Source organism: Pinus tabuliformis, chromosome 3_2 (genome assembly GCF_031772625.1).
Source record: "Pinus tabuliformis cultivar Carrire ecotype Pingquan chromosome 3_2, CPIR1, whole genome shotgun sequence".
In the NCBI taxonomy this organism is placed as follows: Eukaryota; Viridiplantae; Streptophyta; class Pinopsida; order Pinales; family Pinaceae; genus Pinus; species Pinus tabuliformis.
This window is the reverse complement of record NC_142302.1, coordinates 751,523,868-751,551,297: the sequence shown is the minus strand read 5'-3', so window position 1 is coordinate 751,551,297 and position 27,430 is coordinate 751,523,868.

Below are 27,430 nucleotides of genomic sequence, written 5' to 3'. Positions count from 1 at the left end.
GCAAGATGGTTCGGGGAGCACTGGTATTGATGTAGGGAGTTCAGATTAGAACTCTATACAAGCTGCAAGGTAGAACTATTATTGATGGGTGCAATAGTTTTGTGGTTCCTGAAAGTGGAGCAGAAAATCTAGTGGTCTCTGGAGAAAAGACCATGTTGTGGCATCAAAGGCTTGGACATATTGGAGAGAAGGGCCTTCCAATACTTCATGGTAAAGGTATAGTAGAAGGTATGAGTAATAGCTCTCTGGATTTTGATTTCTGTGAAAATTGTGTATACGGGAAGTAGAATCAGGTGAGTTTCCCCTCTGGTAGTAAGAGGGCGAAACATATATTAGAGCTTGTGCACAATGATGTGTTTGGACCTGTGAAGGTTCCATCACTGGGTAAGTCTGTGTACTATGTATCATTTATAGATGAATTCTCAAGGAATACATGGATATATTTCCTTAAGAATAAATCTAAAGTCTTTGACAGGTTTAAAGAATTTAAGGCTCTAGTAGAAAACTAGACAGAGGAGAAGATAAAGGTGCTGAGGATAGCTAATGGTGAAGAGTTTTGCAGTAAGGAATTTGAAGAATTCTGCAAGAAGTGTGGTATAGCATGATAGAGGACTACTCCATATACACCTCATCAAAATGGAGTTGTAGAAAGAATGAACAAGACGATGATGGAAAGGACAAGAAGCATGCTCAGTAGTGCCGGGTTAGGACAAGAATTCTGGGCAGAGGCGGTGGATATTGCATGTTACCTGGTCAACAGGTCACCTTCATTAGCGTTGGAGGATAAGACTCCATAAGAGGTATGGACTGGTAAGAAACCCTCTCTTTCACATTTAAGGGTATTTGGATGTGATGCATATGTACATGTTCCAAAGGAGAAACGAACCAAGTTGGATAGTAAATCTGAAAAGTGCATCTTTATTGGGTATAAGGATGGTTTAAAGGGTTATAAGCTTTGGAACCTAGTAACAAGGAAGGTTGTGTACAGCCGAGATGTGGTGTTCAGAGAGGTGAAAGATGTTATTAAACATGAATTCCAACCAAAGGAACCTGAGAAGATAGAGTTTTAGCTAAAGGAGGAAGAATCAGACTCTACAACAGAGGAGGAATCAGAATATTAAGAGCCACAAACTCTGGTTGTGAGAAGATCAGTTCGAGAATGAAGGCAGCTAGAAAGGTATACTCCATCTGCTTTCTGTTCAAATTTTTCTTTGTCTGTCGCTGATGATGATCCCAGAACTGTGAACGAAGCAGTGGATTCAGAGGATGGAAAACTCTGGAAAGAGGCCATGGTTGATGAAACGGCATCTTTGCACAAAATGAGGCTTGGGATCTGGTGGAGTTTCCGGCTGGAAGGAAACCCATTGGTAGCAAATGGGTGTTCAAGAAGAAGACAAATGCAGAAGGAAAGGTGGAGAAATACAAAGCTCAGTTGGTAGCAAAAGGGCGTTCCCACGTGCCGGGAATTAATTTTGGTGATATTTTTTCTCCTGTTGCTAAGGTAACTTCTATTAGATTACTTTTATCTGTTGCTGCTACTTTTGATTTTGAGGTAGAATAGATGGATGTGAAGACAACATTTCTTCACGAGGATCTGGAAGAGGAAATCTACATGAAGCAACCTGAAGGCTTTGAGGTGAAGGGTAAGAAAGAACTGGTATGCAAGTTAAAGAAGTCTCTGTATGGGTTAAAACAATCACCAAGGATGTGGTATCAAAAATTTGATACATTTATACGGGGACTTGGCTTCACCAGAAGCAAAGCAGATCACTGTGTGTATTTTAAATTAATTGGTGACCATGTTATTTATCTGGTCTTGTATGTGGATGATATATTGCTAGTTGGAAATGATAAAGAAATTATCCAGGATTTGAAGACCCAATTGTCGTCCAAATTCGACATGAAAGATCTTGGTGTTGAAAACTATATTTTGGGCATGGAAATTAAAAGAGATTTGGAAAAGAGGAAGCTCTGGTTAAACCAAAAGAAGTATGTCGAGACAATACTGCAGAGGTTTAATATGTAGGATAGTAAACCAATGAAGGCTCCTATTCCTGTAGGTGTGAGGTTATCTGCTGAACAATGTCCCCAGACACAAGAAGAGGAAGAGGACATGTCTCGTATTCCATATGCAAGTGCAGTCGGTAGCCTGATGTATGCAATGGTCTGTACTAGACCAGAGATTGCACATGCAGTGGGAGTATTGAGCAGGTTTATGTCAACACCAGGAAAGGAGCATTGGACAACAATGAAGTGGATTTTCAGGTATTTGCGTGGCACTAGTGATTATGGTCTATGCTACCAAGGAAGACCAGGATTGGACAGAGTGTTGGATATTTGTGGCTTTGTTGATGTAGACTGGGCCGGAGATCTAGATCAGAGAATATCTACAAGTGGGTATGTGTTTAACCTATTTGGAGGTTCAGTCAGTTGGATGAGTAAGAAACAATCTGTAGTGGCACTATCAACTACAGAGGCAGAATACATGGCAACCACTCATGCAAGCAAGGAAGCAGTTTGGTTGTAGAGATTGTGTTCAAGTATGGGGTTAGTACAGGAAGCTATAAGGATAGACTGTGACAGCCAAAGTGCAATTTTCATGGCAAAGAACCCTGCATATCATTCAAAGACAAAGCACATTGATGTTCAGTATCACTTTGTGAGGGATATGATAGAAGAAAAAAAAGTGTTACTCGTAAAGGTGGATACTTTGAAGAATACTGCAGATGCATTGACAAAATCTGTGAGCTCTGAGAAGTTCTCTTGGTGTAGAGAGACAATGGGCATTTTAGGGCTGGAAAAATGACTAAGCTCTCTTGTGGTCCCCTGTGGAAAGAAAATAACAAGTGGGAGAATGTTGGGTTGTGTTATATTCTTTCCACATAGTTAACAGGGGGTTTGAGAGGCACTCATAACCCCACTTTATGGGTCTAGGGCAGCGCCCTAGAAAATTTTGGTTTTGGACCCTATGTTAGGTTGGGCGGACCCACCTATGGTTTTGTGCATGATTTTTCACACATGTTTTTTGGACGCGATGGTTTTTGGTCCATGGTATTGGATGCGATGGTTTTCGGTCCATGGTATTGGATGCTTCGGCATGTATAAATATGTATCATAACATTGAAAGGAACATAATGAAAAATCAAGCTAGTAATCCCGGTTAAAACCTCTGTAATTAGGGGAAAATCTCTGTGTATATGTGTTTTATGTGTTCTGCTCTCGCATTATTTATTTTTTGTGTTTTAGAATTCGTATGCAGGTAATTTATGTACGGGGTTAAAACCTACATTTGGTATCAGAGCAGAACACATAAAGTGGTGGAAATATGATTGTTTGGTCGTTAAAGGAGAGTTAGTCTATTGGCTCTGTGACTCTTCCACCTTGCCTAGGCGGAGACTACACATGATTGTCATAGTCTCTAAAGGTTAGTGTCTAGATATCCCCACTCCTATCACCACACTATGTTTCATTTGTGGTTTCTATTGTCTCATAGTTCCTCATAGTGTAGTCTCCCTGAGTTGGGTCTTTCATCAATGTTTTTTGTTTTTCTTTTGCATAAGACAAGGACTGGTCTCTCCTTTGAACTTGTGGTGGTTTTATCCCAAGCATCTGAACCATCCAAAGTTTCTTTTAACTTCCCAGTACTTGTTTGTGGGGTTTGGTGTTCTGACATGTTCTCCATTTGGTTCTGAATCCGGGTTTAGACTCTCCCCTCTTTGGTCTTTGAATACATTCACAAGTGTGATGCAACTACCACATTGGGGTTTTAGGGAATGCCAATTATTTCCTCATTACTAATTTGCATTATATTCGTGTCCACCACTCAAGATTTCCCTTTGCATTCGAGTGAGTCAACTCTATTGTTGTCATTACACTTGGGTTGCTATTTGTTTCTTTATTTTTGTAGGCAAGTGTTTTGATTGCAGGTATTTTATGGCTCCTCGACAAAGATTATCAGTTCAATAGGATGGTGCATCAAGTTTGTCCTCCTCAAGGCATAAACAACTTTTTGGGTGGTAATCTATAGCTAATTTTTTTGATGATGCCCGTCTTAAGGCAAGAAAAGAAATTCTCAATTTGGAAGCGAAGGAATTCAGAGACCATAAATACTTCTCTAATTCAGAGATATGTGGAAGTACTGTTAAATGGCTGCCAATTCCACGAAAATTTCAGAGAAGAAGAATTCATTTTCTTCACTCCATCACTCATCATAGGAAAATGGAGACACTGGGATATGCAAGTGGACAACTACAAGCTCTTTGCTGGCGAGTAGGAGATAAAACACATACTAAGGGACATCAGATACAACCTTGATGATATTGTTGTAAGATTAACCTGCGTGGAATGCCTTGTAGTTTCTGATTTAGATGTTGATTCAAATGATCAACATGAAGACAAAGCAGTGATCAATGTTATTCCTGCAAACTTTAACAAGCCCCTAAACAACTCACATGGATCGGTCTCTCTGCGCTCGCCAGTGATATTCTTGACTAAAGTGGTGTTCAAATAAACCGTCTTAGTCTTCACAATGGAAGTCAATCATTATTCTTGACTAAAGTGGTCTTCAAATGAATCGTCTCAGTCTTCACAATGGAAGGAATTTGCAGACTCCAGTTTACACTCACATTTTATTATACTATATGGTCTTTACTTGTTTTACAGTTTCAGTTTCAACCTCGTCAGTTTGTTAAGGTTGTAGTTGTTATCTCTATAAACACTATTACTATTGATAAGTTGTATGTTCAATGTTTTTGCAACAATTAATCAAAGGTGTCCTATCTCAAGTTGTTGTTTTCATGCACACCTTTGGTCAATTTTGTTGAAGTTTGTCTACTGTGTATGACTTTATGGACTCAACATAATGTAATCCTTTATCTCCGAATATGCTCAAGTTTTGGAAAAAAAATCCCATTATAACATCTTATATAATAATTCAAGCTATTCATAGAAAATTGGCCCATATTTAAAAAAAAAAAAAAAAAAACAAAACAAAACAAAAACAAAACAAACTATATTGCAAGACATAGACGAACAATAACCTCCTTGGGGGTTGGAATTTGATGCGTAAGGCATTTTGTCTATCAAATATTATTGAAATTTTTATCTAATCATCTTAATTTTTATCTAATCATCTTAAGTGAAATTGACTACCAATTTTATTAATTTTTTTTACTAAATTATTTTCATGATGTTCAATAATTTTGTATATTGCCCTTAATTTTAGAGCTGCAGCCAAGATATATACTAACAGGATTGGAATTTTTATACGTAATCTCAAGTTAATTAAAAGGTAACTCTTACAGCATGGATCCACCCACCTCATTGACTGTGAACATGCCATTCAGGAATCAAATTTAAAAGCATTCAAACAATTCCAAGTTCCTCTGGTTGACATTTCAAAAAAATTCAACAATTCCATTCTTCTTCCATAATTCTTTTCTTTATAATTTCACCTATTCCCTGCCATTCGTACCATTTGAACAAGTCCCCGTCTTCCTTTCGTAATATTGCATTTATGCGTCTTGCCTATATATATATATATATATATATATATATATCATGAGGGGTTGCTATACCATTTAGTTAGAGGGAACTTGTCACATTAAGGTACACATATCTGGCCCTTTGCATATAGATTATGGTCCATATTATTATTTATTTATTTATTTATTTTTATAAAAAAATAGATATTACATTTAAAAATCTTAAATATAGATTAAAGTTAATATTAATATTATTTTTATTTTTTAATTATTATAAATATAATTTTTTTTTTTTTTTTAATTGTTATGTATATCTTTTGTTTTCATAATTATTAGATGTGTGATTATATTATTATTAGATGTGTGATTATAGTAGATATGTATTTTATTTTATTTTGATATTAAAACTTGTAATTATAAAACATACATAAATATTAATATTATTTTTTTCAAAATTGAAATTTTTATAATTTAAATTATGTTTTTAGTGATAATTTTTATTTCATTTTGAATTTCTAAATATTTTTATTATATATATACAGAGGTTAGATGTGCATTTTGTTTGGTTCTAAAATTTATAAAACTAAATGCATGATATTATATCTATAATGTCTAAGGCTAGGTTGTACTATTTAATTATTTGTTTGCTTATAGGAATATATATATATCAATTTAGAAATGAAATAGTGTTTTTTAGGATATTATTTTCTCGTTAATTTTAATGATAAAGATTTTTAAAAACTTGTTTAATTTGTAGAATTTGAGTGCCCTAGGGCTTTTACAGCTTTGAATCTATTTATGCATTCCAAAACATATTTTAAACAACAAAAATTCACAACCTTACTTCAAATTTTATTACCAGATTCAAGCGAAAGAAATTAATCTACATTAATTACCAGATTCAAGCGAAAAAAATATAATGTTAAGATTAATCTACATTAATTATTAATAATATTACTGAATAAATTAAAAATTAAATTATTTTCTAATTCTAAATAATATTATTTATATTTATATAAATTTCACGTGTAAAATTTTTCTTATTTTTAATTTTTTTGGTAGGTAAGCACCCACGGGGGATTTGAACAAATGACCTATTGCAAGGAGTGTGTTAACAGTACACCCATTCACTATCAATCCAAAGCCCCATAAGCTTATTTTTAATTTGATTAAAACTCTAATAATATATATAATTTTTTTTGACATATTTTATTATTTTTTAATTTAATTTTTTAATATAACATGTATTATATATTTTGAAATATTATACTTATAAATATAAATTCATAACTCTTATTTCTAATGGTAATATATATTGTCTAAAGATTGGGTAATTTCAACTGCAATAAATATAAAAAATTCTGAAACTTGTGACCTGGCTTTCGTTTCTAATTGTAATGTTGAGTGCATTAAAACTTGTTGAGATAGAGTGAAATTTGATTTGAACCTATTTAACATTTTAATAATATTTTATTCATAAAGCTTATGAAAGCACTGCAATATAATGATTATTTTGATGAATATGTAGGAGACTTCTAAGAATGGAGGAGATATTATGTTCATGAACCATGCTGTTCTACGTGTTTATTCCACATTTATTGGTGATTTTACGTGGCAAAATTAAATTGCTCAACCCTTAACAATTAGTTGACCCAATATGCAGAAATGAAGGTATAATAGACCCTCAAATATGATTGTATAGTAGACTCTCATTATGCAAAAAACTCGTGTGTAGGTGGTTCCACGTGGAAAACATTTTAAAGGGGGTGGACCACCCTTTTCATAAGCAAAATTCGAATATGATTGTATCTATGGTCATGGAACGGATTTCATATATATATATATATATATGACCTTGGATAAATAATTATATATATACATATATGACATTGGATACATAATGGTATATTATTATTATTAGTTGAAATGCGAAATTTTTTTCATATTTATTATTAAAAATTAATTAAAAAAACATTAAGTAAGTAATGTTTTTTTTTTTTGGGATATATTTGATAAATTTGAAAATTATTTTAAAAAATAAGTTAGGTATTTGACCTTAGTTGATATAGATATATATTTTTTTATAATGATGATAATGTTTTATAATGATGACAATATTTTTGTGATAGATTAGATACATGATTGTATATTATTCTTATTGGTTGAAGATGGTATGTGTTTTTTTTTTAAATAAAAATTAACTAAGTAATGTTTTTTCTTGTTTTTATATTTTTTAATAAATTTGAAAATTATTTGGAAAAAGTATGTTGTGTTTATTTAATTTGACTTGATATAGACATTATTTTTCCTTTTATGATGATGATAATGTTCTTGTGGTGAAGGGTTTTTATAGACATCGTCCTTATTATTATATTGATCATCATGTTTTCATATTGAAAAGTCCCCAGTCTTATCCAAGTGCATGATCCGATGAGTCAAGTTTAAAATCGTTAAAACACTAAAATGCCTTAACTAATGTAGTGTTTTCGAACATTATAAGAGTTTGATTGAAAATCAGTAATTATAGGAAATGAAGAATTTGGGATAATAAAGAAACAACAAACATTGTTGCATTCGAGTTTAAGTATATTTCGAATTCGAATTTGTCAAAAATGGAGAAAGGCTAATTATTGTTGTGCCAGATTTAAGTGAAAGCTCGGAAATATGGCTGACACTTTGATTTCGAATTTGTAATAATGGAGAAAAGTCATTTGTTGTACCCAATTTTAGATCAATCTTAAAAATAATTATTGATTAAATTTTCATTTTATATTTTTTTAATCGGTAAAGCTATTAGTAATTAACTTTAAAAGGTTAGTCTTAATTTCAATGAGAAGGGTATATATCTGTGCCACCCTTCCCTAATGAAAAATTTAAAATAAAAAGATATTTTTATTAACAATATTATATTATTTGTACATTTCATTTTTAATAAAATTAATTTTTATTAAATGAATTAAATTCCTAAATATCATAATGGCAAGTAGAAAATATCACATTATGATAACATCAAATAAAAATATAGTCAAATTTCAAAATGCACATTAACATAATAACAAATTTTATAAACCATGTATCTCTTAAAATACAAATCTCTTGAGGCTGATGTTTAAATTTACAATTTTTTTCTTTCCAATTAATTTATTTTATATTTAATATTTAGACGAATAAATTAATACGATATTCCATTCTTTCATTTATTATATTTCTTAAAAAAATAAATTTGTATTTGGCTCGACAGAAAAACATTGGATAGAAAAAATAAATTTGTCAAATCTATATATTATATATATGAGACACATGATATAGTTTATGACACTAACAACAATGTCACGAACAACTGTTTGCTTGTTTTCTTCTGCCACATATCACTGGGCGCAGGTCACGCTTGAGGTAGCTGCATCTTACTCACAATATTCCTCTTTGAAATTCAAGCTGCAAATTTGTGTGCAAGCGAGACACAGGGAGCAATGTCAATGTGGAGGGCAGTCCACAAACAAATCACTCAAATAATATATAAATAAAGAATAGTTTGAGGAAAGAGTTATCTTTCAATAACTGAGAATGGAATGAAGATTCAAAAAGTTATGGCATTTTCACTACTCTAAAAAAATTGTGTCAAGCCTTTTCGGAGGCATTCGTAGATTTTTAGTCAAATTTAAGTTTAAAAACATTAACCACCATCCCAAAACAAATATAGTTTGAATCACCAAAAGCATTATGAATATTATAAAATAATATCATTAAGATGGTGGAATTTCAAAAAATTTAAAAGTATTATAAAATAATAATTAGAAGTTTTGAATTAAAAAAAAAATATGAATATTACAAAATATTATAATTAAGAGTGTTGTTTTTGAAAGCAAATTATCATTGGCGTGGCCATTTACAAATCCAATACGATGACAAATGAAACCTAATCATCATAAAATTAAATAAAATGTTCAAAAAATGTTGGTATGATTTTCAAATTTGACCAAGAAATTTGGATTTCAAATCCCAACTCTCATAACTTTCTTCTTTGTTGTTCGCAACAAGAGGATTAAGGGTTTTTATTTTATTTTATATATATATATATATATATAGATATATATTTACTAAACGTCACGTTGTTATTTTACTTTAACAATTGCATGTGCACTATGTATCATTCTCAACTTGACATATATATATTATCTAATATATGTACAAGAATAAAGTTAAGGTCAAACTCTCCTTTACTTGTGAGTTTTGTGAAGAATCCATAATGGTTCTTCGCGGCTTGGCTTCTCATGCCAAGAAATGAAAATACCCATTCGTGAAATTGCTTGGTTCCAAGTGTAGAGCCAATTGATTAACCACCAAAGGAAGTAAAGGCTTTAGTAGAAAACCAGATAGAGAAGAAGATAAAGGTGCTAAGGACAAATAATGGTGGAGAGTTTTGCAGTAAGGAATTTGAAGAATTCTGCAAGAAGTGTGGTATAGCATGACAGAAGACTACTCCATATACACCTCAGCAAAATGGAGTTGCAGAAAGAATGAACAAGATGTTGATGGAAAGGGCAAGAAGCATGCTCAGTGGTGCTGGGAAAGGGCAAGAAGCATGCTCAGTGGGCAGAGGCGGTGGATATTGCATATTACTTGGTCAACAGGTCACCTTTATCAACGTTGGAGTATAAGACTCCACAAGAGTATGGACTAGTAAGAAACCCTCTCTTTCACATCTAAGGGTATTTGGATGTGATGCATATGTACATGTTCCAAAGGAGAAATGAACCAAGTTGGATAGTAAATCTGAAAAGTGCATCTTTATTGGGTATAAGGATGGTTTAAAGGGTTATAAGCTTTGGAACCTAGTAACAAGGAAGGTTGTGTACATCCGAGGTGTGGTGTTCAGAGAGGTGAAAGATGTTATTAAACATGAATTCCAACCAAAGGAACCTGAGAAGATAGAGTTTGAGCTAAAGGAGGAAGAATCAGACTCTACAACAGAGGAGGAATCAGAAGATGAAGAGCCACAAACTCCGGTTGTGAGAAGATCAGTTCGAGAAAGAAGGAAGCCAGAAATGTATAGTCCATCTGCTTTCTGTTCAAATTTTGTTTTGTTTGTTACTGATGATGATCCTAGAATTGTGAACGAAGCAGTGGATTCAGAGGATGGAAAACTCTGGAAAGAGGCCATGGTTGATGAAATGGCATCTTTGCACAAAAATGAGGCTTGGGATCTGGTGGAGTTGTTGGCTGGAAGGAAACCCATTAGTAGCAAATGGGTGTTCAAGAAGAAGACAAATGCAAAAGGAAAGGTGGAGAAATACAAAGCTCGATTGGTGGCAAAAGGGTGTTCCTAGGTGTTGGGGATTGATTTTGGTGATATTTTTTCTCCTGTTACCAAGGTAACTTCTATTAGATTACTTTTATCTGTTGCTGCTGCTTTTGATTTTGAGGTAGAACAGATGGATGTGAAGACAACATTTCTTCACGGGGATCTGGAAGAGGAAATCTACATGAAGCAACCTAAAGGCTTTGCGGTGAAGGGTAAGAAAGAACTGGTATGCAAGTAAAATAAGTCTTTGTATGGGTTAAAACAGTCACCAAGGATGTGGTATCAAAAATTTGATACATTTATACGGGGACTCGACTTCACGAGAAGCAAAGTAGATCACTGTGTGTATTTTAAATTAATTGGTGACCGTGTTATTTATCTGGTCTTGTATGTGGATGATATGTTGCTGGTTGGAAATAATAAAGAAATTATCCAAGATTTGAAGACCCAATTGTCCTCCAAATTTGACATGAAATATCTTGGTGTTGCAAACTATATTTTGGGCATGGAAATTAAAAGAGATTGGGCAAAGAGGAAGCTCTAGTTAAACCAGAGGAAGTATGTCGAGACAATACTGCAGAGGTTTAATATGCAAGATAGTAAATCGGTGAAGGTTCCTATTCCTGTAGGTGTGAGGTTATCTGCTGAACAATGTCCCAAGACACAAGAAGAGGAAGAGGACATGTCCTGTGTTCCATATGCAAGTGCAGTCGATAGCCTGATGTATGCAATGGTCTGTACTAGACTAGACATTGCACATACAGTGGGAGTATTAAGCAAGTTTATGTCAAACCAGGAAAGGAGCATTGGACAACAGTGAAGCAAGTTTTCAGGTATTTGCGTGGCACTAGTGATTATGGTTTGTACTACCAAGGAAGACCAGGATTGGACAAAGTGTTGGATATTCGTGGCTTTGTTGATGCAGACTGGGCTAGAGATCTGGATCAGAGAAGATCTACAAGTGGGTATGTGTTTAACCTATTTGGAGGTGCAATCAGTTGGATGAGTAAGAAACAATCTGTAGTGGCACTATCAACTACAGAGGCAGAATACATGGCAGCCACTCATGCAAGCAAGGAAGCAGTTTGGTTGTAGAGATTGTGTTCAAGTATGGGGTTAGTACAGGAAGCTATAAGGATAGACTGTGACAGCCAAAGTGCAATTTTCTTAGCAAAGAACCCTGCATATCATTCAAAGACAAAGCACATCGATATTCAATATCATTTTGTGAGGGATATGTTAGAAGACAAAAAAGTGTTGCTGGTAAAGGTGGACACTTTGAAGAATATTGCAGATGCATTGACAAAATCTGTTAGCTCTGAGAAGTTCTCTTAGTGTAGAGAGACAATGGGCATTTTAGGGCTGGAAAAATGACTAAGCTCTCTTGTGGCCCCTAGTGGAAAGAAAACAACAAGTGGGAGAATGTTGGGTTGTGTTATATTCTTTCCAAGTAGTTAACAGGGGGTTTGAGGGGCACCCGTAACCCGACTTTATGGGTCTGGGGCAACGCCCTGGAAAATTTTGGTTTTGGACCCTATGTTAGGTTGGGCGGACCCACCTATGGTTTTGTGCATTATTTTTCGCACATGTTTTTTGGACGTGATGGTTTTCGGTCCATGGTATTGGACGCGATGGTTTTCGGTCCATGGTATTGGATGCTTCAACATGTATAAATATGTATCATAACATTGAAAAGAACATAATGAAAATCAAGATGGTACTCCCGGTTTTGGGATCCAGGGGAAAATCTCTATGTATATGTGTTTTATGTGTTCTGCTCTCACATTATTTATTTTTTGTGTTTTAGAATTTGTATGCAAGTAATTTCTGTACCGGGTTAAAACCTACATTTGGTATCAGAGCAGAACACATAAAGTGGTGGAAATATGATCGTTGGGTTGTTAAAGGAGAGTTAGTCTATTGGCTCTGTGACTCTTCCACCCTACCTAGGCGGAGACTACACATGATTTTCATAGTCTCTAAAGGTTAGTGTCCAAATATCCCCACTCCTATCCCCACACTGTGTTTCAGTTGTGGTTTCTATTGTCTCATAATTCCTCATAGTGTAGTCTCCCTGAGTTGGGTCTTTCGTCAATGTTTTTTGTTTTTCATTTGCATAAGACAAGGACTGGTCTCTCCTTCGAACTTGTGGTGGTTTTATCCCAAGCATCTGAACCATCCAAAGTTTCTTTTAACTTCCCAGTACTTGTTTGTGGGGTTTGGTGTTCTGACATGTTCTCCATTTGGTTCTAAATCCAGGTTTAGACTCTCCCCTCTCTGGTCTTTGAATACATTCACAAGTGTGATGCAAATACAACATTAGGGTTTTAGGGAATTCCAATTATTTCTTGATTACTAATTTGCACTATATTCTTGTCCACCACTCAAGATTTCCCTTTGCATTCGAGTGAGTCTACTCTGTTGTTGTCATTACACTTGGGTTGCTATTTGTTTCTTTATTTTGGTAGGCAAGTGTTTGATTGCAGGTATTTTATGGCTCCTCGATGAAGATTATCAGTTCAATAGGATGGTGCATCAAGTTTGTCCTCCTCAGGGCATAAAAAACTTTTTGGGTGGTAATCTGTAGCTAATTTTTTTGATGATGCCCGTCTTAAGGCGAGAAAAGAAATTCTCAATTTGGAAGTGAAGGAATTTAGAGACCGTAAATACTTCTCTAATTCAGAGATATGTGGAAGTACTGTTAAATGGCTGCCAAATCCAGGAAAAATTTAGAGAAGAAGAATTCATTTTCTTCACTCCATCACTCATCATAGGAAAATGGAGACACTGCTCAACATGGTTATATGGGATATGCAAGTGGACAACTACAAGCTCTTTGTTGGCGAGTAGGAGATAAAACACATACTAAGGGACATCAGATACAACCTTGATGATATTGTTGTAAGATTAACCTGCGTGGAATGCCTTGTAGTTTCTGATTTAGACGTTGATTCAAATGATCAACGTGAAGACGAAGCAATTATCAATGTCGTGCCTCTCAATGTTATTCCTGCAAACTCTAACAAGCCCCTTAAAAAATCACATGGATCGGTCTCTCTGCGCTCGCCAGTCATTATTCTTGACTAAAGTGGTCTTAAAATAAACCATCTTAGTCTTCACAATGGAAGCCAATCATTATTCTTGACTAAAGTGGTCTTCAAATGAACCGTCTCAGTCTTCACAATGGAAGGAATTTGCAGACTCCAGTTTTTACATTTTACTATACTATATGGTCTTTACTTGTTTTACAGTTTCAGTTTCAACCTCGTCGGTTTGTTAAGGTTGTAGTTGTTATCTCTATAAACAATATTACTATTGATAAGTTGTATGTTCAATGTTTTTGCAACAATTAATCAAAGGTATCCTATCTCAAGTTGTTGTTTTCATGCAGTCACCTTTGGTCAATTTTGTTGAAGTTTGTCTACTGTGTATGACTTTATGGACTCAACATGATGTAATCCTGTATCTCCGAGTATGCTGAAGTTTTGGGAAAAAATCCCATTATAACATATTATATAATAATTCAAGCTATTCATAGAAAATTTGCCCATATTTAAAAATAATAATAATAATAATAAAATAAAATAAAATAAAAATTCAAACTTCAAACTATATTGCAAGACAAACACGAACAATAACCTCCTTGGGGGTTGGAATTTGATGGGTAAGGCATTTTGTCTATCAAATATTATTGAAATTTTTATCTAATCATCTTAATTTTTATCTAGTCATCTTAAGTGAAATTGACTACCAATTTTATTAATTTTTTTTACTAAATTATTTTCATGATGTTCAATAATTTTGTATATTGTCCTTAATTTTAGAGCTGCAGCCAAGATATATACTAACAGGATTGGAATTTTTATACGTAATCTCAAGTTACTTAAAAGGTAACTCTTACAGCATGGATCCACCCACCTCATTAACTGTGGACTTGCCATTCAGGAATCAAATTTAAAAGCATTCAACAATTCCATTCTTCTTCCATAATTCTTTTCTTTATAATTTCAGCTATTCCGTGCCATTCGTACCATTTGAACAAGTCCCCATCTTCCTTTCGTAATATTGCATTTATACGTCTTGCCTTTCTTTATATATATATATATATATATATATATATATATATATATATATCATGAGGAGTTGCTATACCATTCAATTATTTGTTCGCTTACGGGAATATATATATATATTTCAATTTAGAAACGAAATAGTGTTTTTTAGGATATATTTTTATGGTTAATTGTAATGACAAAGATTTTTAAAAACTTTTTTAATTTGTAGAATTTGAGTGCCCTAGGGTTTTTAAGGGTGTTGAATCCATTTATGCATTCCAAAACATATTTTAAACAACAAAAATTCATAACCTTACTTCAAATTTTATTACCAGATTCAAGTGAAAAAAAATATTTCACCTACAAATTAAATGATATATGTGTGTGTGTGTGTGTATGTGTGTGTTATATTCCAAAAAATAATAAAACTTAATGCATAATATTATATCTATATTATATAAAATTAAGTTTCTCTACCATTCAACTATCGACAAACTTTGATTATTGATCTATATTTTAAACAACCAAATTTCATAATCAATCCCAATTTTCTATGTGATATATATTTATTACTTTAACAATGAAAATGAAAATATAAATATAAATATAAATTTATCATATACATTTACATAGTATATTCGATTATTATAATAAACTAAAGTTAGTATTAATGTATTTTAATGTTAAAGCAAATATTTCTAGTCTTTTCAGTCCCCAGCCCCCCCATGTTTTGAGAAGTGAAATCTTGTCCCATCTTGCCAAAGCAAATATGTGCCCTTCTTGCTTGCCCCTCTAGAGGAATCTACAACACAACTATTGTGTCATGCTGATGATTCCCTTCAGAATCCAAGCAAGTGACATCCAGTATATCGGTGTAGCTTCCAGGACAGATTTTATAAGTATAGGTCGTCCCGCCTTGGACAACCATCTATGGTGCCATATATTTAGTCTTCTTTCAATTTTGGCCACCAACCAAACCCAGTATTCTATCTGGTAATTTGCAGGTTTTAACTGAAAACCCAAATATTAAAGGCCCTCATCAAACTGCATAGTGGTGAATGGGAATTGTTGCAATGCTGAATGAATCTCCTTAGCTATGCAACCAATAGCTGATAAAGTGGATTTATGATGGTTGCATTCCATCCTAGTGGCGGAGCAAAAGGATCGAAAGGCAACTGCAAATGTAGTGGTATCCCCTAGTGCTCCATTCATAAAGATGAGAATATCATCGAAAAATAATAAATGGGTGAGAGTGTAGTTGTTGATAATCTTGATGCCAACCTATTTGCCCTGTCTTCATTCCGCAATAATGAGTCAGCTCAGACCTTCCATGATTAATAAGAATAGGAGAGGTGAGAGGGGGCACCCTTGTCTAAGGCCTCTTTCCGCATGGAAGAAGCTGGATGCCGACCATTGATCAATACACTGTATGAAACACTGGATATGCAACACACGATCCATTGAATATATGATAGTGGAAAGCCAAGATGTGTCAACAACATCTGAATATAGAGCCAGCTGGTACGGTCAAAGGCTTTAGCCAGATCAATCTTGAGTATCATACCTTTTATTTTCTTGGATTTGATGGAGTGAAGGGCCTCCTGTGCAATGCCCTCAGCTTCATGAATGTGATGATGATCAAGAAATGCAAATTTCTCCAGTGAAGTGTTTTAAGATAATATGGGCTTGAGGCAATTAGCAATAATCTTGTAGATACAATTGCAGGGTGATATAGGCCTGAAGTCACTGAAAGTTTGAGGGTCATTAGTCTTGGGGATAAGGGCAATAAATGTAGAGTTAAATGTGTCATACATCCACCCTCTCAAACGACATTTTTCAACGATTTTAAGGAGCTCGTTCCCAAGTATATATAAAAATGCAAGATAAAATTCTATCGACCATCCATCGAGACCAGGGCTCTTGTCCTTATTGAACCACTTAAGGGTGGTTTCCAGTTCTCCCATGGTAAATGACACAATTAAACCCTCTCCTGTTTCATGATCCACAAATATGGGAAAGTGGTCTACCACCTTGATGATTGCTGCAATATTAGGCACTGGGGGAGCTTTGAATAATCTACCTAAATGGGTAGTACCAAGAGTGGCCAATTGATGGAATGTATTTGCTTTCGTACCATCGTCATGCTCCAGATGCCAAATAGTATGGGTAACCCAGCACCCATTAGAAAATTGGTGATAGAACTTGGTATTATCATCTCCCTCCAGTAACCATATGGCCTGACTTCAAAGTCGCCATGTTTCTTCTCGGTCCTTCAAGATTCTATGGCCCATTTCAAGTTTGATGAGTCTTTATTTTGCCATAGAGGAGACAAACCCTCAACTTTCCCCATCCCCCAGATGTTCAAGCTCAAATATTGTGTCCCTTAGGGTCTTCTCATATTTAATCCTTTTTTCCCTCACCCATGCAATAGATTTATGTTTGAGGATTAGAAATTTATTAGAAAATACTTCAAAGGCCGATTGTCCCAGAGGGGGAATGTAGGTTTTCCAATTCCTAGTAACCATCTGGATGTAACTATCATCCTTGAGCCAGGTTGAATTGAATTGATAGGTTGCCTTAGGTTTACGGTCTCCATAAGAAATGTCAAGATAGATGGGCATGTGATCTGACAAACCCCCAAAACCCACCCATTGACGATATAAGGGTAAGTGATACAGTAAAGTGTCCTTGACCAGAAATCAGTCCAACCTCCTGGAAAGTGCAACATCTCTAGTCCTTCGATTTCTCCAGGTGGGTTGAGGCCGGGCCATGGGAATATCAATCAAGTGGTGATCCTCCAAGACAGACTAGAACTCTTCTAATAGAGAGCCACATTGTGCATTCTTACCCCATGATTCAGCATGACCAATAGAGAAATTGAGGTCCCCTCCAATGATAATGTTCTCAGTTTGCATATAGTCATGATTAAGTAGCTAATCCCAGTATGGAACCCTATTGATACAGGGCCCATATACATTTATAATCCTCATCTCCCTTCCAACTTCTATAGAATAAATATCAGCCCCAATGATCCCTTCCCCACCCCAGGAATTCAGTAATCTTATAGACCTGGGATTTTATCCCAGAGCTAAACCACCAGACCTCCCCCGAACGTCCAATGCATGAAAATGCCAGCCTAAAATAATAGCCTCATGGATGGGGATGATTAGTGTACAGGGAGAAATAGTATCCTAAAGAAAAATAATGTCAACCAATTCCGAATCAAACAACCAACAGAAAGCTTGTTTCTTGGCAGGACTAGCCAGCCTGCGACAATTGAAGGAGACCCACTTCATGGAAGATCAGAGGGGAATGAGGTCAATTCTCTAAGGACCTTGTCAATGGGTTGTTGGCATCCATGGGCCACATCCAGTCTAGCCTAAAAGATGGCCTTTGACATGTTAGAATGTCGACCCCGAGTAGATCTAGTGGGTGGGATCGACGGAATGATTCCAATACCGCTACCGTCCCCTAGAGTTAATAGGGTTACTGAAGTTTATAATTATGACACTGATTGGATTCATAGGAATGCTCCATAGGGGAGATGGTTTGCGGGATTCCAAGAATGGATGGAGTGGGGGAAAGGTAGGTGCAAAAGGAGTCAATGTGTAGAGTACCAAAGGGGGACAAATAACAGGGGTAGAGGTGCAACATGATGTACAAGAAAAGAAAATAGATGATATATTAAGAGGTAGAAAGGGAGTTAAGGAAAATGTACCCACAACAGAGGCAGTCGTCGCTGCAGCCGCATGAGATTTTGTGATATGTGGGGGTGAGGGGCAAACATGCTCCATGCGAGTGCCTCGAACCGCCTGTGAATCCATCATCGGCTACTCCTCGGGCTATGCAAGTACCTTGTCATGCAGATCAACAGTGGGGGTAACATCAACTTGTTCAGGCCGAGCCACTGATGTAGAGATGGATACGAGTAACGTGCAGTCTTTGTATAGGTGCCCAATCTTATGGCACCTCTGAAATTGATTGGGCACCCCATCATAATCCATGATTTGAACCTTGCAGGTATTCCTCCAGTGAAACTACATATTTTCCTCCAGATCTTCCCTGGTGTCAATATGTACCAGAATTGTTACCATAGACATATTCCCAGAGACTATATATGATTTATCATAGTCCATGTACCGTCCAAGGGCATTCTTAATCCTTTGGAAGATGTCTCCCGACCAGAAGTGTAGAGGTAATCCTAGAAGGTGCACCCAAATTTCCCCAGCCCCAAGGTGTTCTTGCTCAAGATAAAAAATGGGACTCCATCTCTTGAGCAGTACTGGTGCCATTTCAATGTGCTAATGCTTGGATAGTACCCATGGTATGAATTCTGGCCATTGAAATCGCAGGGCAAACCATCTGTGAGAGAGAGTAACCACCGATGGTAATTCATTGAGTACCTGCCCCCAAATTGCTAATACCCATTGCCTTAGTCGCGCTATCGATTATGCCCTACCTCAAACCTGTCCTACCAAAACATGGTCGGATGTATCAATCATGTCCCCATATGAATGTTGTCACCAAAGGTAAGTGAGATCTTCTTCGAGTCGGCCTTCACCCCCTTGAAATGCTTATTCAGTCGTCCCGGTTGACCAGGAGGAGGTCTACTCAGAGGGATAGTGGTAGGAACAGTTCCAGATCCCAAAAGTGAATCCCAAGTCAAGATCGGGTGAAGTGGGAAGGAGTCCGCGAAGAAGCCATAAGTAGGAGGGTTGGAAATCGGCGGGAAGGGGTTGGATGATGAGGGATCAAAGGGGTGGAGAAAAAAATAAGACTACGCCTAAGGGTGAAGGATGTGTGATGACCCAGGGAAGTTTGATGCAGGAGGCTCCTCTGGGAGAGAGGCCACGGGAGGGTTGAGGCAGGAAGATAAGAATTGTAAAGAAGCTAGGGAGAGCGGGGGTAAATCAGGGTTGGGGGAGAAGGGGGGGGGGGTAATATACTGCATCGGGTAATCTAGTATACTGTTGAGAGGAGGAAGGTAGACCAATTAGATGGGGAAACTATTATTCTAGGAGCGAGAAGACAAGGTAGTCCATCATTGAATAAACCCTAGGCACACTAGCTAAGGTCGTTGGAATATCCAGTGGAATACTTGTGGAAGAGACCGACAGATGTTGGGGAAAGAACGACTAGTTGGGGTCCAAAGTGAAGGGGTCCTTAGAGTAATCAACTATATCCTCATCCATGCTAACTGATAGAAAAAAATAACCACCCTAGGAAAATCCCCGGTTGACAAATGCCAAGTCAGACACATAACAATTCAGTAATCAACGCCGTAAACAAGTCAGGGAGGCGGAAACGGTGGAGGGCAACCGGAGAGCGGTAAGGTTCATACCCAAAAACAGGCTGGAGAGGGTATGCGGTTAGTGAGCCTGAACCAGGCCTTAGGGCAAGCTACCATCGCTACAACACCAAAACCCTAGCTCCACCATCCCACACAACTTTTCCCTGACAATGTTAGTAGTTCATTTCTCTTCTTGTTAAATATATCTATCTATATATATATATATATATATATATATATATATATATTATAGTTTTTTATATCTTTTTATTTTTATTTTTAGATCATAGGTGCAGAGGAAGAGTTCTCTGCACTACCAATTTCAAAACCAGAATTATTGGAGAAATGTTTAATAAATGAGTCTTTAGAAACTAGATGGTGATACAGTTTGAGGCGATGTCCATTTACAAGCAGAGGAGTATGTGCCTCATCAATTGTTATAAGTCTAACAGTCCTATTATCAAACACTATGTCAACTTCATATGGTCCCATCCATTTGGAGCAAAGTTTTCCTTTAAAATATTTGAACCGAGAATCATAGAGCAATGCCCAATCTCTCCTTTCAAATACCTTTTTCTTGATAATTCTGTCGTGCCATTTAGTTGGCTGCTGCTGAATTGCAACACTAGTCTAAACAACTACCAAACGAATTTCATCCAACTCATTTAACTATTCCAGTAAGTGTTTCTGGGCTTCTGAAAGATTAAAAAATACTTCAAGGGCTATCCTGAGCATCTTAATTTCAAATTCCACCACAAACAAAGGGAATTTCCCATACACAAGCTTGTATGGTGAAAATCGTATTGTGTTTCACCATGTTTTTCTATATGCCCGCAATGCCTTGGGAAGTTTTTTAGCCCAATTTCAGTGATGGTTTGCTACAGTCTTTGTAAGAATATTTTCCAATACCTTGTTTGTGCTCTCAACTTGGCCATTTGCCTAAGAGTGATATGGAGATGCTACCCTATGCTTGATCCCATATTTCTTCATAAGTCCTGCTATCATATGTGATGTAAGCTACGCCCCTCCATCTAAAACTATCTCTCTAGGATCTCCATACCAAGAAAAAATGTCTTCAAATAAAAAGTCTAAGACAACCTGTTCTATTGCTTTCACAATAGCCTTGACCTCTACCCACTTTGTCACATAATCCATGCAGACTAGAATGTGAATTTTCTGAAGTGAAGGTGGATTGAATGGCCCAATGAAATCAATAACCCATTTTTCAAAGGGCTGAAGAACTAGTTGAGGTTGTAGCGGCATCTCATCTGCCCGACCAGGCTGACCCATCTGTTGGAAACTATCACACCCTCAAACATATTTCCTTGCATCACAAAAAATAGAAGGCCAATAGTACCCCATTTGCAACACCTTATGACCTGTCTTCTTATCTGCAAAATGTCCCCTGCAAGGGCCATCATGAGCAGCTTTCAAGACATCATAGATGTTATCCTCACTTATGCATCACCATATTTGTTCGTTGGGTCCTGTGTAAATGAGATATCCTTCTATCCATGAATAGCGGGCACTATGATGGATAATATTTCACTATTCTTTATAAGGTAAGTGTTGAGGCACTTTTCCTGTAGCAAGATAGTTAGCAATATCTGCATACCACGGAGTGTGAGTAGAAATTGCAAAGAGATGTTCATCTGGAAAATTATCCTCTACAAGTGTACCTTCATCACTAGTATCCATCCTAGACAGGAAATCTGCAACTACATTATCTTTCCCTGGCTTATCTACAATGGTAATATCAAATTCTTGAATTAACAACAACCATCTTGTAATACGACCAGGGGTTATTGGTTTATTCATCAGATACCTGATAGTTGTATGATTAGTGTGCACAAAAGTAGGATACCCTGTAATATAATGCCGAAACTTATTAATAACATAAATAACAACCAAGAACTATTTTTCAGTTACTGTATAGTTCAGTTCAACAGGAGTCAAGTTCTTGCTGACATAATAGATCACATACAGTTTCTTATCCTCTTGTTGCCCTAGGACCGCCCCTATTGTTGTTTGAGAAGCATCTGTAGAGATGTGAAATGGGAGCTTCCAGTCAGGACCACATAATATCAGATCTTTACAAACTAGTTCTTTGATTTCCTTAAAGGCTACTTCACATTCATCTGTCCACACAAACTCTGCATCTTTAGGTAACAATTGAAAAAGTGGGAATCTTGTCTTAGAAATTGTTTCTATAAACTGCCTGTAATAGCCAGCATAACAAATAAAGCTACGTACCTATGTCAGTGTCTTACGTGTAGGAAAATTTAATATTACCTCTACCTTAGCAAGATCAACCTGAATTCCAGTAGCTGAAAGCAGGTGCCCCAACACTATTCTTCCTCCATCATCATATGACATTTTATTGCACTAAGAGAAACATGTGTCTGTTTACACATTTTAAGTACTTTCTCTAAGTTTTCTATACCTTCTTCAAAATAATCCCCATATGGGGTGAAGTCATCCATGTAAATTTCAACACTATCATTAATTAGATCAAAATAAATTCCTAATATTTCCCTTTGAAAGGTAGTGGGTGCATTACAGAGACCAAATGGGAGGACTCAATAGGCAAAGGTCCCCGAGGGACATGTGACGTTGGTTTTATCCTGATCCTCAGGAGCTATTTGTATCTAGTTGTACTCGCTTAATCCATATAGAAAGAAGAAAAACTTCTTTTCGGCTAATGTATCAAGGACCAGGTCAATAAAGGGTAGGGGAAAGTTATCTTTTAAATTCTCTTTATTTAATTCCTTGTAATCCACACAAATCCACCACTTTCCATTCTCCTTAGGGACAATGACCAGTGGGGAAACCCATTAACTATCTGATATCAGATAAATAAAACCCACATCTAGTAGCTCTTGTAATTCATCTTTGACAATGTTTTTTAAGGCAAGATTCATTCTTCTTTGTGGTTGTCTAACAGATCGACATTCTTATTTAATGTACATGTGATGAGTGCATAAATCAGCAGGGATGCCTTTCATATCTGCATACTCCCAAGAAAAGGCTTATTTATGTTCCTGAAGGACCTTTAGTAACTGTTCAGTTTGGAAGGGGGAAAGGACAGGATTAATATTAATTTTTTCCCATGGTTCAATTTCTACAGAAATATTGTCACAGGGTACAATTACAGGAATATTTCCAACTTTTGTTTCTGGTTCCATATCTTCCTAAACATTGCAACTCATGACAGATTTGAATAGCTGGCGGGTTGGGTCAGAAACGGAGTTGGGACTACTGAGAAAGGTGCTAATGGCATCATCCTTCATTTCATCCTTGAAACAAAGAGCCTCACTGATGGTAAGGATAGGTCTAACTTCTTCATTCTTAGATTTAGGCTCTTTCATAGGTAGATATTTTTGCATCAAGGTAAATCCTGGTTTATCTGATGAACTTGGTTCAGCAGGGGGGTAGAGGATAATATTCTTTGTAACTTCCCCATTGGATATTACCATATTTCCAGACCAACACCCAATGTAAGCATCTGTGGTCGCAAGCCAAGGTCTTCCTAAAATCAAAGGATGTCCACCGGTTGGGGATTGAGTATGTAAAACCAAAAGATTGACAGGGTATTTCCATGAGTCTACTGAAATAGTTATATCTTCCAGCTTCCCTACCGATCTTATAGTAGACTGATCTACCAATTCTAGGATGGTGGGAGTTGGTTTAAGGTTTCACAGACCCAAGGTAATCACAGTTGCAGAGGTTATAACATTAATTACTGCCCCCAAATCTACCACTACATTTGGGTTATCAACCCCATTAATCTATACTGTCAGAATCAGGTTCCCTGGATTCCTGTATTTAAAAGGTATAAGCTTCCCCAACAACATGTCTGATAGTTTTCCCATAACGTGAATAGTGAGTGGATCCTTTGGTTTTCTGCCAGGTTTCTTATAGAAATATTCTTTAATTTTTTTGGCATAAATCAGTACATCCTTCATAACCTAAAGTAATGGGATTTTGACAAATAAATTATACAGTTCCCCTAAAAATTCAAATTCAGGAGGAGGACTTTGTTTTCTCAATGATAATCTGTCAGGATAAGGTGGACCAATATGATATCCTCTAGTAACAATCGTTTGTGAAGGGGTTTGTTGTTTCATTGGAATTTGTATCGACTCATTGCCAATTATTCTAGTAGAATCTCTAGGTTTTGGTTCTGAGACTTCATCATCGGTATGTTCAACAATTATTGGTGAAGTTTGGGTATTCACCACCCGACTGGATTAGAGGTTAAATTCATTGCGTTCTGCTGTGGCAATACTATATGCAGGGAGGTTGACTATTTCAACCTGTTGAGCCCCTCAATTGTTTGGATTTGGATTGGATTGAACAGGTAGTTGTGGATGAAGAGGAGGATTGGAAGTGGACGCATTAGAAGGCATCTGTAGTTGTTTTTGTGGCATAGTTTGGGAGAATTGTCCTAAAGGAGGAGGAGGAGGAGGTCCATGCAATTCTGGGACCATGAAGGATTTGGACCAGATTGAGGGTACGATGGTTTCCAGGACATTGGATATTGATAAGACTACCTCCATGAAGGTCAAAAAGATATAGACTGAGGCCCAAAATTCAAATTATTAAAATATTGAGAAGGGTCTTCAGGCCTACCTTGATTCATGTTCTATGGCTATGGTTTCCATGGTTTCTTTTATCCCATAAAATACATCTGATCTACTTCTTCATTTGTCCACTGAAAAGCAGCCTTTAGCCCAGGAAGAGATGGATAGGTGCTAGTGGAATGAATATGTTCACATATCACACAGGTCTCAATGGAATTCAATTGGCATTCATTTAGCACATGCTTCTTCCTGCATTGAGAACATAAAATGGACATAGCCTTCTCTGCTTCTATCTTCTTCTGTTTCACATGTAATACGTCCAGTTGTGATGACAGTGTGCTCAAGATATGGGTTCTCAAACTTTCCAACAAGTTTCGAGTCTCTTCTTTTGTAACTCCACCACTCGATGTCTTAGGAGTTCAGTTCCCCTTCTTATGCCTCGCAGCCCCTCGTGAACACTTGATGCATAATTTACATATGGAATCAAATTATTCTTGTGGTATGTCTCCTTTTCCTACTACATTCAATAGTTCTAAAGATTCCTCCCTCAGTGCCCAAAGAAAGATTATTTTCAAGATATTATTATTAGATCACGATGTATTGATCTCTGTAAACTATATTGAAAATGCCCCACAAATCCCGCCATGTTCTCATCCTCTTTCTGCATAATATTAAAGATTTATTCCTTCACATCTCGAGATTTGCAGTAGTCTTGATATTTCTCGAGGAAATTTGTCTTCATATCATCCCATGTAGTAACATATTTTCCCCCTAAATGCATAAACCATCTCAAAGTTGTTCGCTTCGAGGTAGCAGGGAATATCTTCAATTTCTGAGCATCAAAAATATAATCATATCCTCGACAAACAACATCGAATTTAAAAAGGAACGTGTCTAAATCCTCAGAAGAAAGACCATGGAAATTAGGTAATGTTGTTAAAGGAATAGGCTTCATAGGCGCATCACCTCTGGTATCTCCAATTGGAAATTCGATTGAAGAAGTTGCAAGAGCCATGAATATTTGCCAATATTCACTTGGAATCTCAATAGGTTCTAGCTTTGGTTGTTCTATAACAGGGGGTTGAGGTTGTTTGACAACACTCCCTTGATCAAATGGTGTAGATAATTCTCTCAAATATTCTTCCTCTAAACTTGCATGGTGTAGTTCCTCAAATCCTCTACTTGCTACCTCTTCTTCCCTGAATTGCTCTTCTGTTATTGGGGAGGTTTCTGGTTGTGAAACTGATTTCCCTCCGGATCTCGTATGAGATCTCACCCTAACATAAGCTTGCGACGATGCTCTGGACTTAGATCTTGAAATGATATCTTGGATGTAGGATCACTTCCTCTTCTTTCTAGGGGTCTTCCTCTACCCCTTTTATTTGTATCTTTGTTCATGCAATCAGGAAATAAAAGAAAACATTCAAGCAATTTGAAAGTTGAGGAATTGGAGGAGGGTGATAAATTCCCTCCTCGGGATGAGAGAATGGCCCTGAAAAATAAAGCAAAAGAAGAAAATAAATCAATCACAAATTTATGCTTAGGACCTGAAACATGGTGACATAAAAACTTCCCTTCCGAGGATGAGAGAGTGATTCCTATGAAAAAGAACACAAGACAATCAAAGCAACAAAAAAATAATCTAATGCCCAGGACCTGGAGCAAGGTGAAAAATTCCCTCCCCAGGATGAGAGATCAATCCTATGGTCAATATTGGTCATACTTTCACACCTTCGATAGCCTCCCTAGAAACAACGCCAAAATGTTGGGTTTTAGATATGAATCATGCAAGTCACCCAATTCCACATTAATTGTCAACCCAGGGCTCTACACATTATTTCAAGGTTACCATGCAAAGTATATGCATGCCACAGTTTCCCTACCCAGTACTGAAAATTCAATTATAAACTTAGCAATGTGTAACAACAAGCAACAACTGTAACAACAAATAAGAGTAACAACAAGTAATGATTGTAACAATGATAAGAGTAACAACAAGTAATGAATGTAACAACCATAAGAGTAATAACAAAGCAAACTAACAACAACACACTGATAATCATTCACACCCATAAATAAATTAACTGAAATAAACCTATGCACATGTCTATCCAACTGGACCTCGTTAAGAGAGTGGGTCCAACTCCCTGATCAGGGCTGTGGCAAGATCAAGAAGTCATTAAATGCTCAGAAGATCAGAATTTATGAATCACAAGGATATTACAACGAATGTTGTTATAGACCCAAAGTTAACGTAATTCTCTGCGATATTAACTTCCAACTTTCACACCCTGTAACTCTACTTATACAATTTGTTAACATGAACAACTCCTAGAATTATGGTAGTTGTCTGCCTACAATTACATAGTGGTTTCTTAAGAAAACCATAATATAAAGATAACAGTGTGTTGATTGAAAAATTGATCCACTGTTGCAGGTGATGTCTCAAGATAGCGCTGCCAGCTTGATGGTCACCATTTGTTGAACCGCGGTCTTGATTATTCTCCCTCCAAATCTACAAGAATAATCGAATTAGCAAGCCACTTAGGCAACAATCTCCTATGACTATGCTTCATTGATTAATGATTCATAAAAAAATGACAAGAGGTATACTTGTGCAGTTTAGAATGTAAATTGACCAACAATGGTGTAAAATGGATACAAGAAACTGGGTAAAAGGGTGGGTAAAAACATGCAAATTCATCCACCAACGGTAT